Genomic DNA, 13,149 nt, shown 5'->3' on the forward strand with positions numbered 1-13,149 from the left:
CCAGGGAAGGACTTAGTGTGAAGTTGAATATTTCGTGCCTTGAATGTTTGTCTTTCAGAGTAGTTGTTCAAAGCAGAATTAAGATTTCTGGCTCTTCCTGTGAGTATTTTAAAAACCTGTTCTTAGGTTTTTCAGTCCTTTTGAGGTTTTTTATAAAATTTACCTAAGGAAAGGTTATTTCTATTACATAAAACTCAACATTTTTGGACTTTGGATAGAATTTTAAAGGTGTAAAAATACTGTATATATGCAATATGTAAATCCTCTATAATTTTAATATCACAAAACTTCTGCTATGTGATGGTTAATCTTCATTGTCAACCTGATGGGCTTGAGAACTGTCCAGGGATTAGTAAGGTGTACTTTCTGGGCTCACCTGTATGGGTCATGGAGGAGTCACCCTAGGTACTCCATCTGGTCTCTGGCCCCTTCCTCCCTGGCACTGTCCCTCCTCTCTGCTTCCTGGCCACCATGGACTGAGCAGCTTTGCTCCATCACCCTCCTGCTGTGGAGTCCCTGCCTTGGAACCAGGCAGGAATGAATCTCCGGAAACCATAATCCAGGTTAAACTTTTCCTTTTCCCAGTTGTGTGTCGTGGATTCTGTGTCCTACTAATCCTTGACCAAGACAATTGTTTTTATGTTTACATACATGCTTCAACCTACACAGCCTTTACTGAGTTTACCATAATTTCACCCTTACTTTCAGGTCAGTTGTGGGAATAGTTTTCAATTTTTTTACCCATTTAAATGAGCTGAGTACAAACATACTGTTAAATGTCTTCTTCATGATTTAGAACTTTGGTGACTAATAAAATTAAATTATTGTCAAAAGTAAATATTTACTTATTTTTATGCTTCCATTTTCATAAATATCCAGAACAGGCAAATCCTAGAAAGCGCAACAGTGGTCCATGGCTGAGCATGGGGAATGGAGAATGACAGTTTAATGAACCAGGTTATCACTGGGGATGGTGAAGGTGTTCTTTACCAGTTGTGCTGAGAGTCTTACAGCCCTGAGTGCAAGAAATGCCACTGAGCTGTGTGCTCCAGGACAGATGCTGACTTTTAGATTGAATTTTGCCTTAATAAAGAAAGAAGAGCAGATGAGGAGTCTCCCTACCACCACTACAGACCTGTAGAGTGGCAGCCTCCTGAGGACATCACTGGTCATGGACACCTTTCCCAAATGCTTCTTCTCCTCCCCCTGCTTAGAATGAAGCCATCAGTGATGTTACTGAGTGTAGGTGAAGAATCAGATGTGCACAGTCTAGAGATAGGAAGTTTAACTCTAAGATCTGTCCTTTGTGTGATATATGGGATGTATGTTATCAGGACCCAGGAAAGTATTACTCCTCAAAAAGTGAACAGGGTGTCACAAAATTGTCCCTGAATCCACTCATCTCTTCTGTCCAGTTTATCATCTCCTATCTACTATCTACAATTTTATAATTTGGACAACTCTTTTAAAGATGACAATATGTAACCTATCAACTAGTGATATCTTACTGTGTTTTTTCCTTGAAATTCTGTATTATGTGTACCCTTTTACTGCTTTTTAAAAATTTTATTTCCTTTCTTTTTTTTCTCTTTAAATAAAAAAGTTAAAATATGCACAACACAAAATCCACTAATTTTGTCAGTGATCAGTTCAGTGAGTTAAGAACATTCACCTTGTGCAATAATCAGCACCATCCTGCTCCAAATCTCTATTTGCGAAATGAAACTGTGAACCCTCCCAACAATAGGATCATTTCCCTTCCTTCAACTCATGGAAACACCATTCTACTGTGGTCTCCATGAATTGAACTCTTCTGGGCCATCACATATTTGGAATCATTAACAATTTCCTTTTCTCTCTGTTTTATTTCACTTAACATAATATTGCAGGGTATATACGTACCACCTTTTGTTCATCCACACTTTGGGGGTTGTTTCCATGTTTTAGCTCTTAGGAATAATCCTATTGTGACATGAGAATGCAAATATCTCAAATATCTTGAGCTCCTGTTTTCTGTTAGGCTGTATAAGCATATTTAGAATTGTTGAATCACTGGATAATTCTCCACCAACAGGACATGAGGTTTGGGTTTTTTACTGAGATCCTGTGGGCTGAGGAGCAGTCACAGAATCTAATCAAGCTGCTGGCACTGATCCTTGGTCTGGGGGAGCCTCAGACTACACAGTACCTGATGGGTTTGTGTGGTCCATGGGGCAGTAGGAACAAAGAGGGACTGGGTCCAAGCCATATACTACATAGGGTCAGTTCTGCAGTGAAGTGAACTCTTTAGGGACTGTCCCCTTCTACACCATGGAAACCCGTAGCCTGGTGACCCACACCTTGAAGCTCCACACTCCTCAGTGAAGCCCAGATGCCCCACAAAGCTGGCCTTTGGAGGGTGAGTGTGTGAATGCTTCACTTTCTATGATTTAGGGGAAAGAGCTAGAATTATCAGCTGTTGCCACTACAAGGTCAGAAGAGCTCTGACTGGCTGTGTCCCAAATTTAGTTGCTGACTCAAACAGTGCCCAGGGAACTGATGTTTAGGCTGGGGTCTGCCTTGTGTGAGCTGGAGGAATCAGACCCTGTTTGAAGGCCCTGTCCATGCCTGGGACCCCAGTGAGTGCCAGAGGCCACACAAGAGAGCTGGGGATGGAATCCTCGCCCCTCAGGGCTCCTGGATCAGTTATGGGGAAACTTTTAGAGACCAAGGGCTCAAACTGCAACCCAAAACCCACTTATCTATGTACTGCCTACACTGCAACTAGATCTGAATGCTGAACTGAAGTTTTAGTTTAGAAAAAAGTACTCATCCATTGACATATTTTGTCAATGATGAGTTTTTGAGAAAAACACAATCACAAAGCTTTCAAGGATACAACTTGTATTGAAAAGTGAAGGTTTGTATTTGGTATGCTTTCACACAATTAATGTTATCTTTGCTGTTGCATGCACACTGATAGTTTGTCAAAGGTTGGCTCATAATGCATTCATTTCAGAGCAACACATGCAATACTCAAGTCATCTGTTGGTCTATTTCATGTATCAGATTTAATATAATTCAAAGCTGAAAACAGTGGCCCAAAAGCATAGGATGATCCACAGTAACAAATGCAATCCCCAGTGCTTTCATTGATTTAATGGTTTTTTGTCTTTTTGAGACAGAGTCTCACTATAAAGTTCACGATGTCAATCAACCTGTGAGTAGAAGAGAGGAGCCAGGAGAAGGAACAAATGAAGGTGAGAAACAGGGAGCCATGAGAAGAAAGACATCTACAACTACATGAAGCAGGTCATAATGTAATGGCTTTGTGAATGAGTCAGTGTGTAAATCTCACAAACATAAAGATAAATGAAAATGTCATACCCTCAAAAAACACAAACTGTAAGAGCACATACATGGATATAAATGCACATGCATATGTATAACTGATAAAAACAGGACAAACTAATCTCTTGGTAGGATTTATCTTGGGGAAGGAGAGGAGAAGCAGCCAGAAAAGAGCCTAAAAGGTGAATGTTCATTTCATTTATGAAAATTCATTGAATTCAGCATTTTCCTTTATTATTCCTTGTTACCAAAGCTTCACTTTCGCTGCTGCCTTCCTACAAAACTTGTCAAAGTTGACTCGCTGCTCCTCCGTCACCTTGTGGCCATTCTGTGAACTACAACGCTGGACTAGAAAGGGCTCCTGGTGCAGCTGGGCTGAGTAATAGGGATGCTGATTAATACTTTTTGCAGAAGACAAAGCCAGCCAACCAACCAAGCGCTGTCACTGTGCAAACATCACTTTAGGGACCTTCTGCACACAGCATCTCTCAGAACCAAAGCCACATGTGCACATAAATGGAGTGGGACAAAGTCATCAACCTAGTCACTGCCCTCTGATCGCCATCTCTCCTATGTACCCCAGATCACACCTACGACTGTAGTTTAGAGTCATCAATATGATAAGATGTCTTCTGCACATCCTATATCTTATAAAACCCTACACCCTTGGAAAAAGAAATGTATTTATTTATTTTTAATTTTTTAAAAATATTTAATTTTATTTAAAAGGAAAAAAAGAAAAAACAAGACAAAACAGTGTAAGGGTACAAGTAATGCAGAACTACAAATAAAAACAGTAAGAAATCATCAGTTAATAGATTACACATCGTCACCTTAGAAATAGTTGCTCAAGTCACAGGATCAAAGCATGCAAAGGGGATATTCAAACAGTGAGACTGCAAACAGTTGTGTTTAATGATCCAACAAAAACTTAGTAATATGATCATCTGTCCTAACACACCTAAATACACTTGAAGTTGTATCCTTTAGAGCATTTTTCCTCTCTTTTTTAAAACAAAATTTACAACTCACATAGTTCTTATTACATTTTTTGGGAAGATAATACAACCAAATATGACAAAACAAAGCTGTCAGTCAAAGCCAAGGATAGACATAGCACATGAGGTAAAAACAGAGTACAAGGTTATCAACAATGGTTATCATAATGCCTCTTGCTTCCTTAAAAAGAATTGCCTATATCATCATGTATAATAAAGTTGAACAAAACAGTACAGAACAAGACCAATAAAACCCAAACATTGTTAAGATTACAGGACTTCAAAAGAAGATAATAGTCAAACTAGAATGAGCATCATAGTGAATCTTATTACCTTCAAAGTAGTTACCTATTTCCTCAAACTTGCTACTATCCAACAGAAGGGAACAGAGTCTAATCAGTCAAAACAAGATAGTGGGAATAATACAGGACTTCAATTCATGTTAATAGGAAATCAAAAAATTTACTGTAATATATCCTGCTAATTTTTTTGATTTTTCCCCTTAATTAAAAAATAATTTAAAAAATAATTTTTTTAATGAATAAGGAGGAGATTAAGATAAAAGAGGACATAATAACATAACAATCCAGGTCAAAGCATGACAATTTCAGCAACCTAGTGCTTCACCACCAAATAACCCAACTTAATAGTAGTTACCATAGTGTCTTTTTCCTTGAAATATTTGAATGTGACTTTGTATACTATAGCATCAAACATAAGACAGTGTGAAACAATTAAAGTGGATGAAAGTATTACAGGGTATTTAGAACCAGCTAACAGAAAATGAACAATGGTTTCTATATTATCTCTTTGCCTATAAAAATTTTTGTTTATACTATCACATAATAAAATCTAGAAAGATACAACATGATAAAACAAATGGAGACAGAAGAGCAAGTTTTGTGGGGCTTCAAAACAAGATGATATTAAATCAGGACTAGCTATTATGAAGTCTTGTTTTCTTCAAAATAGCTGTTCACAGGCAATAATATCAAGCAGCCCAGAATTAAGCCATTCCAATTAATGAGTGAAAACTTTATAAGGCTTCAAGACCACATAATGTGGAGTCAAGTTTACCACATACTTTTATATATTTGGATCGTTTCTTACACTAGGGAAACTATTCGGTATTCACATATGCGAGTTTGATATATTTCACTTATGAGTATGGTCTCAAGCTGCGTCCACTTATTTATAAATATCTCAATGTGATCCTTCTTTATAGCTGAGTAGTACTCCATTGTATAAAAATACCACAACATTTTTATCTATTCCTCAGTTGATGGACACTTGGGTTGTTTCCAAGATCTGGTGATTACAAATTGTGCTGCTATAAACATAGGTGGGCATACATCACTGTGGTATAATGCTTTCAGTTCTTCTGGGAATATGCCTAGAAATGGAATAGCTGGACAAATTGGAACTTCCAATCCCAGCTTTTTGAGAAATCTCCAGACTGACCTCCCCAAAGGTTGTACCAGTCTACACTCCCACTGACAGTGCAGGGGAGTTCCTTTTACCCCACAGCCTCTCCAGCATTTGTTGTTGTTGGTTTTCTTGATCCTGGCCATTCTTTCAGGAGTGAGATAGAATCTCAGTGTGGTTTTAATTTGCATTTTGCTAACGACTAATGATGATGAACATTTTTTCATATATTTATTTGACATTTGTATTTGTTCATCTGAGAAGTGTGTATTTATCTCAGTTGACCATTTTTGTATTGGATCTTTGAATTTTGGGGGTCTGCATTTTTAAAATTCTTATATATTTTAGACAAAAGTCCCTGGTCTGATGGGGAGTCTACTAAGATCATTTCCCAGTTTATAGGTTTTCTTTTCACTATGCTGGAGATTTCTTTTGACATGCAGAAACTTTTTAATAAGAGGGGTCCCAAGATATTGATTCTGGGAAGTATTTCCTGTGCAGTTTGAGTCCCGTTCATGAATTCTCTACCTACCCCTATGTCTTCAAGGTTTCTACCCAATTTGTATTGCAATACATTTAGTGTTTCTGTTTTAATATGCAGATCTTTTATCGATTTAGATTTTATTTTAGCACATGGTGATAGACATGGGTCTAGTTTAAGTTTTCGGCAAATGGGGAGCCAGTTTTTCACCACCATTTATTAAAGAGACTGCCATTCTTCCAGTGAACCTGCTTGGTCCTTTATCAAAGATAAGGTGGTTGAATGTGTTTGTAGTTGTGGTTGTATCTTGTAATCTATCCCATTGATCTTTGGCTCTGTTTTGATTCCAGTACCATGTTGATTTTACTACGGTTGTTTTGTAGTATAACTTCAAGTCATGGATTGTCATGTTTTCTGCCTTGCCTTTGTTGCTTAGAACTGTCTTTGCTATTCTAGGTCTCTTCTCACTTGAGATGAATTTTAGGAGTGATTTCTCTAGATCTATGAGATATGTTGATGTTATTTTTTATTGAAATTGCATTGAATCTGTATAAGAGTTTTGGGAGAGTGGACATTTTCACAGTATTTATTCTTCCTATCCATGAGCAAGGGATGTCTTTCCATTTTCTGAGATTATCTTCAATTTCTTTTTTCAGTGTATTATAATTTTCTCTGTATAGGTCTTTCACTTCTTTCATAAGAGTAATTCATAAATGTTTTATTTTTTTGGTTGCTAGTGTGAAGATTGTGGGTTCTCTTATTTATCTCTCTGTGAATTTGTTGCTAGTGAATAGGAATGCTATTGATTTCTGAGTATTGATTTTGCATCCAGCTACATTACTGAGTTTATTGATCTTTCAATGGAGTTTAGGGAGTCTTCTCTGTAGAGTATCATATTATCTGCAAACAATGATAGTTTAACTTCTTCTTTTCCTATCTTTACCCCTTTTATTTCTCTCTCCTGTCTAATTGCTCTGCCTAGTATTTCCAGTACTATATTAAATAGGAGTGGAGATAAAGGACATCTTTGTCTTGTGTCTGGTTTTAAACTAAAGGCCTTAAATTTTTGGCTATTTAGTATGATACTGGCTGTTGGTTTGTCATAGATGGCCTTTATTATATTGAGGTAGAGACCATCTGTTCCAATTTCCTGTAAAGTTCTTATAATGAATTAATGTTGGAACTCATTGAATGCTTTTTCTGCATCTGTAGAAATGATCATGTGATTCTTACTTTTGGCTTATTGATAAGGTGGATTATATTTATTGATTTACGTATGTTGAACCATCCCTGCATGATTGGGATGAATCCCACTTGGTCATGGTTTATAATCTTGATGATTTGCTGCATCCTATTTGACAATATTTTATTGAGGATGTTTGCATTATGTTCATTAGGGAGATTGGTGAATAGTTCTCTTTTTTAGGTGGGTCTTTCTCAAGTTTTAGTACTAGAGTAATATTTGCTACCAGGAATGACTTAGGAAGGATTGCTTCCCTTTCAATTTCATTGAAAAGTTTGGGGAGTGTCGGCATTAGGTCTTCTTTGTATTTATTGTAGAATTCTGCAATGAGTCCTTCTGGGCCTGCTCTCTTCTTTGTAGGTAAGGACTTAATTACATTTTCAATTTCATTAATAGAGATTGGGTTATACAGCAGTTTTACATCCTCTTGATATAGCTTTTGTACTTCATATGTTTCTAGGAATCTATTTCTTCTGTGTTATCAAATCTTTGAGAGTAGAGGTTTTCAAAATAGGTGTTGATGATCTTCTGTGTTTCTATAGAGTCTGCAGTGATTTCAGTGTGTTTGTGGGATTGTTGCTGTATCTTTTATCATTAATTTCTAATCTGAAAGCACCATGATCCAGTAACATGCCAGGGATGATTTCAACTCTTTTGCAATTATTTAAATATGTTCTGTGATCTAATATATGGTCTATTTTAGAGAATGACCCATGTACTGCTAAGAAGAATGTGTATTCTGATGTTGTTGGGTAGAACATTCTGCATATGTCTATCAAGTCCATTTGTTCACAGTGTGATTCGGTTCTGTTATTTCTTTGCTGATTTTCTGTCTGGGTGACCTGTCCCTTGGTGTTAATGGTGTGTTAAGGTCTCCGTTTACAATTGTGTTACTGATAATTTGATTTTTCATTTCTGTTAATAGTTGTTTTATATAACTGGGTCCTCTGGAATTTGGTGCATATATATTAAAGATAGTTATCTCTTCCTCTTGGAGTTTTCCCCTAATTACTATGTAGTGACCTTCTTTGAATTTTCTGATCATTGTTGGTTTAAAGTTCACATTGTCTGCCAACAGAATGGTTACTACTGCTTTTTTCCCTTTCTTTCTTTCTTTCTTTCCTTCTTTCTTTCTTTCTTTCTTTCCTTCTTTTGGATTTCTATTTTGCGAAGTACTGTTTTCCATCCTTTGACTTTCAGTCTGTGAGTATCCTTCTGGGTTAGATGGGTTTCCTGTAAAAAGCATATGGTTGGATTTTGTTTCTTGATCCATTTTGCCAGTCTGTTTCTTTTAATTGGTGCCTTGAGATGATTTACATTAATGATTATAACTGTTATATGTTGGCTTACTGTTGGCATATTACCTTTCTGCTGTTGCATTTTTATCTTTCTGTTTTATTTAATTATCTGCTTTGCTTAGTGTTGTTTTTTTTCCTTTGTGTATCTAAACTGTCTTTCAATATTTTTTGCAGGGTTGGCTTGGTGTTCATGAAGTTCTTTAGCTGTTCTTTGTCATGAAAGTATTTTATTTCACCATTGATTTTGAATGATAGTTTTGCTTGGTACATCAGTCTAGATTGGAAATCAGTTTCCTTTAGGATCTTCAATACTTCACTCCATGCTCTTCTTGACTATTGCTCATGCTGAGAAGTCTGCTTTGATTCTAATAGATTTTCCTTTATAAGTGATCTGTCTTTTCTCTCTGACAGCTTTTTTTTTTATTTAAAGAGTAAGAAACAAAAAAATACATGGAGATAAAAAGGGTAGAAATAATACAGAATTACATAAAAATAAATGGTGAGAAATTGCCAGTTAATAAGTTACGTATTGTCCTCTTAGAAATAGCTCTTCAGGTTACAAAATTAAAGCATGTGAAATGACATTCAAATAGTGACACTGCCAAAAGTTCTGTTCAATGATATAACAAAAACTTAGTAATATGGTTATCAGTCCTACACACTTGTTTTATATCCTAAGGAAGGTAAGATTAAACATATCAAAACAGAACAAAACACTTTTAAAAAACAGGTTAAAGAAGAACCGATTTCAAAGCAAGTGCACTGGAGATCTTCACTGTCTATCTAATTGTCTCTAGTTTCTTCCAAATAGTTGTCCCCAACTTCACACACATTAAATACATACTGCATATTATAGAGCTAATCAAATCATTACAGGATGATAAAGGCTTTTTAGGTCTTCAAAATCTGACATTGGATAAGACAATAATAACTATCATCACATTTCTCATTCTCTTCATCGTAGCTGTCCTTATCTTTACATATGCTGATATTGAACTTAAGAGACTAGACTAATATAACTCTGATTAGTGAATAATAGTATTGCTAGATTTTATAGCGTAACAAAATTAGCATTGGGTTTCTTAGTGTCTCTTCTTCTTCAGAGTATCTGTTAATTGCATATTGCATTATATAATCTGTTCCCATAAATAGTTTTTTTTAAAAATCTTCTCATGCATGAATTTCTACATGTATATCTATCCTCTCTGTATTATAGGGGAAAACAAATCATAATAAGATAGCAAAACAAGTTCCCAGAAAAACATGCAGTGAAAAAGACACATAAGACCACAATATTAGGTGATCTACCATAGTTACTATGCTTTCTCTTGTTATTTTTCCATAGTCTTGTCCACATCATTGGGTTTAATATAGTTGAACGTAGTATTACCTAGCTATTTTTATAATAACACAACTTTGAAAAAATTGTAGGACTTGAGAGCTGTTAACAATTAATACTGGTATGCATATCTTTTACAACAGGTCATCTTCAGAGTAGTTGCCTCTACTTTTAGGGTTGATACTATCAAGCATATCAAATTCAAATAAAATCAGCCAAGGCAAAACCGCGGTCTTATGAATTGAATTCAAATAAGATCAGTCATAGTAAGACAATATAAACAGTAAAGGATTTCAGCTCAAGTTAATAGGAAATTAAGGATAGTTACCATGCTGTAACCTGCTATTTTGGGGTCAGATGTCTGTGACCTCAAATCCAATATGAGTGGACAGACCAGAACAAATTAAATTAAAACTAAACAAGGCAATAAGACTACTGTGACTTTTAAATCCTGTTACACTATTAACAATGACCTCTGCCATTTTGTAGTGTATCAAAGCTATCTATCTATTCTAAAGCCTATAGCTTACCTTCTATGCCTCATGTCTCCTACTCCACTTTACTGCTATAATTTGTCCACCTTATTCCCTCTTTCCACTGTCTGCCCCATTAATTGAGGCCTTTCTGCCACTGTTGCTGGAATGCTGGTATCCCTTCTTCTCTTTCTCTGGTGTCATGGTTTATGTTTGTGTCCCCCAGGCCTCATGAGTATGCATTGTTCATTTGTGATGGTTCATTGTATAGTGCTTGGATTGATGGTGTCAGTGCTCCACCCATATAGGGGTGGAGCCAGAATGTGATGTAATGGCAGGAAGAAGGTGTGTTTTTCTCTTTGCTGGTTCGAGTTTGCTGCTGGTGGCCGCCATGAACTGTAGCCCAGCCATGCCTGCCTGTCTTGGAGACAACTGAGTGTGGACTGAAACCTCCAAAAACTGTAAGAAATAAACCTTTATTTTCCCAACTTTGGGCTTCAGGTATTTTGTCTCAGCGATGAGCATAAAGTGACCAAGACAGAAATTTGGTACCGAGGAGTGGGGTCGTTTGCTGTGACTATACCTGGCCATGTTTTTCAAGAGGCTTTGGAAATGGCTTATGGGCGGAGTTTGGAAAGGTTTGGACATGTCGACTGGATGCATAGAGCTGGAGCAGCTTAGGCTGTTCTGTAGAGGAGATTCTGGTCAGAGCTCAAGAGACCAGAAGGGTGATAGAAAGCCTCATGGTAAAGACCAGGCTTGGGAGGTTTCTGTTTGGAAGAAGGACTGCATTGGTTGTTGGACTCCACATGATGTGTGTTATGGCTTGGCAGAAAGTTTGTCTGCATTTTGCTCCTGCCCAGAGACTTTGCCTGAGACTGACACAAAGGGCAATGGACTGATTAATCTTGAAAAACAAATTAAAAAGCAATTGAACATTGAGGCTGTGGCATGGATATTATTGGGGGCTTTTAGCCAGCTTTATGTTTCAAATCAGGAGCAAAGAGCCCAGCAGGATAATTTCCAATACTGTGAGTTTGGCCCGAAGGAAGATTCCAGGAAGGGTGTGGATTGTAAAGACAGAGTTGAGATTTTGATTCCTGAGGAGAAACAGAGAGATAAGAAAGATGGCCCCGGGGCATCCCAGGAAGCAGGTCCCCACCCTGTGCAGCCTCATAGCAAAGATGAAGAGTGCCATGCTCCAGAATGGCGACAGAGGCCACGTGAGTTTCCAGAATGGCGACAGAGGCCACGTGAGGTTCTAGAATGGCGGCAACACAGAGAAGCTTTTCATCACAATCAGGTAGACAGAGCCCTGCGATCCAGGCAACTGACCCCTACAGCCAAGAGAGAAAAGCCTGGCTACTGCTTCAGCTAACAGCAAACCTTGGCAGCATCCACAAGGTGCTAATTTTAGGTGCAAGGAAAATGCACAAATTCTGAGGGTAAGATGGCTTCCACTTCGATTGCAAAGGGCCTGGGAGGCCAAGCAGTGTGCCCCTGGGAGGGCAATTTGTGCAGATGTAAAGGTGAAGCCGAAGGTGCAGTGGAGACCCCAGAAATTTGGAAAAGCCAGGAATGTGGATGATCCAAGGGAAGCTGCAAAAAGCGAGCAGAGAAGATTTAAGAGAAAAGCTGTGGGAGTTGAAATCACCAGAAGTGCCCTGGGGGTGGAATCACCCAAGGCTTTTGGAACTTGCAACCAGATTGCTTCAGATGCTGAGCTTGGAACTTTAGGACTTAATGTTCGTCCTGCTGGATGTTGGACTTGCTTTGATTCCAATGCTTTATATTCCCCTGTTTGTAACCTTTGGAATGGTAATGTTTATCTTGTGCCTTTGCATTTCAGAAATGTTTAACCTTGTTTCTTTTGTACAGGGGCTTACAGTTAAGAGTTTGCCATAGATCTTGGAGGAGACTTGGGACTTGGACTTTTCAGCAATGTTAGGACTTTGGCAGCTCTTGGAGGTGGACTAAATATCTTTTGTATAAAGGATGTACATGAGTCCTGGGGGCCAGGGGTGGAATGTCATGGTTTATGTTTGTGTCCCCCAGGCCTCATGAGTTTGCATTGTTCATTTGTGATGGTTCATTGTATAGTGCTTGGATTGATGGTGTCAGTGCTCCACCCATATAGGGGTGGAGCCAGAATGTGATATAATGGCAGGAAGAAGGTGTGTTTTTCTCTTTGCTGGTTCGAGTTTGCTGCTGGTGGCCACCATGAACTGCAGCCCAGCCATGCCTGCCTGTCTTGGAGACAACTGAGTGTGGAATGAAACCTCCAAAAACTGTAAGAAATAAACCTTTCCTTTCCCAACTTTGGGCTTCAGGTATTTTGTCTCAGCGACGAGTACAAAGTGACTAAGACATCTGGAATGTCCTTCAGCGCTGTCTGTAGGGTTGGGTTGGTGGCCATGAACTCCCACAGTTCCTCCTTGTCTTGGAAGCATCTTATTTCTCCATTAATTTTGAGAGAGAGTTTTGATGGTTATACGAGTCTTGGTTGCATATTATTTTCTTTTAGGTCTTGAAATATTTCTCCCCATTCCCTTCTTGATTTAA

This window comes from Cavia porcellus, unplaced genomic scaffold (assembly GCF_034190915.1).
Source record: "Cavia porcellus strain 051 isolate PalLab524CR breed Dunkin Hartley unplaced genomic scaffold, mCavPor4.1 scaffold_42, whole genome shotgun sequence".
Lineage (NCBI taxonomy): Eukaryota > Metazoa > Chordata > Mammalia > Rodentia > Caviidae > Cavia > Cavia porcellus.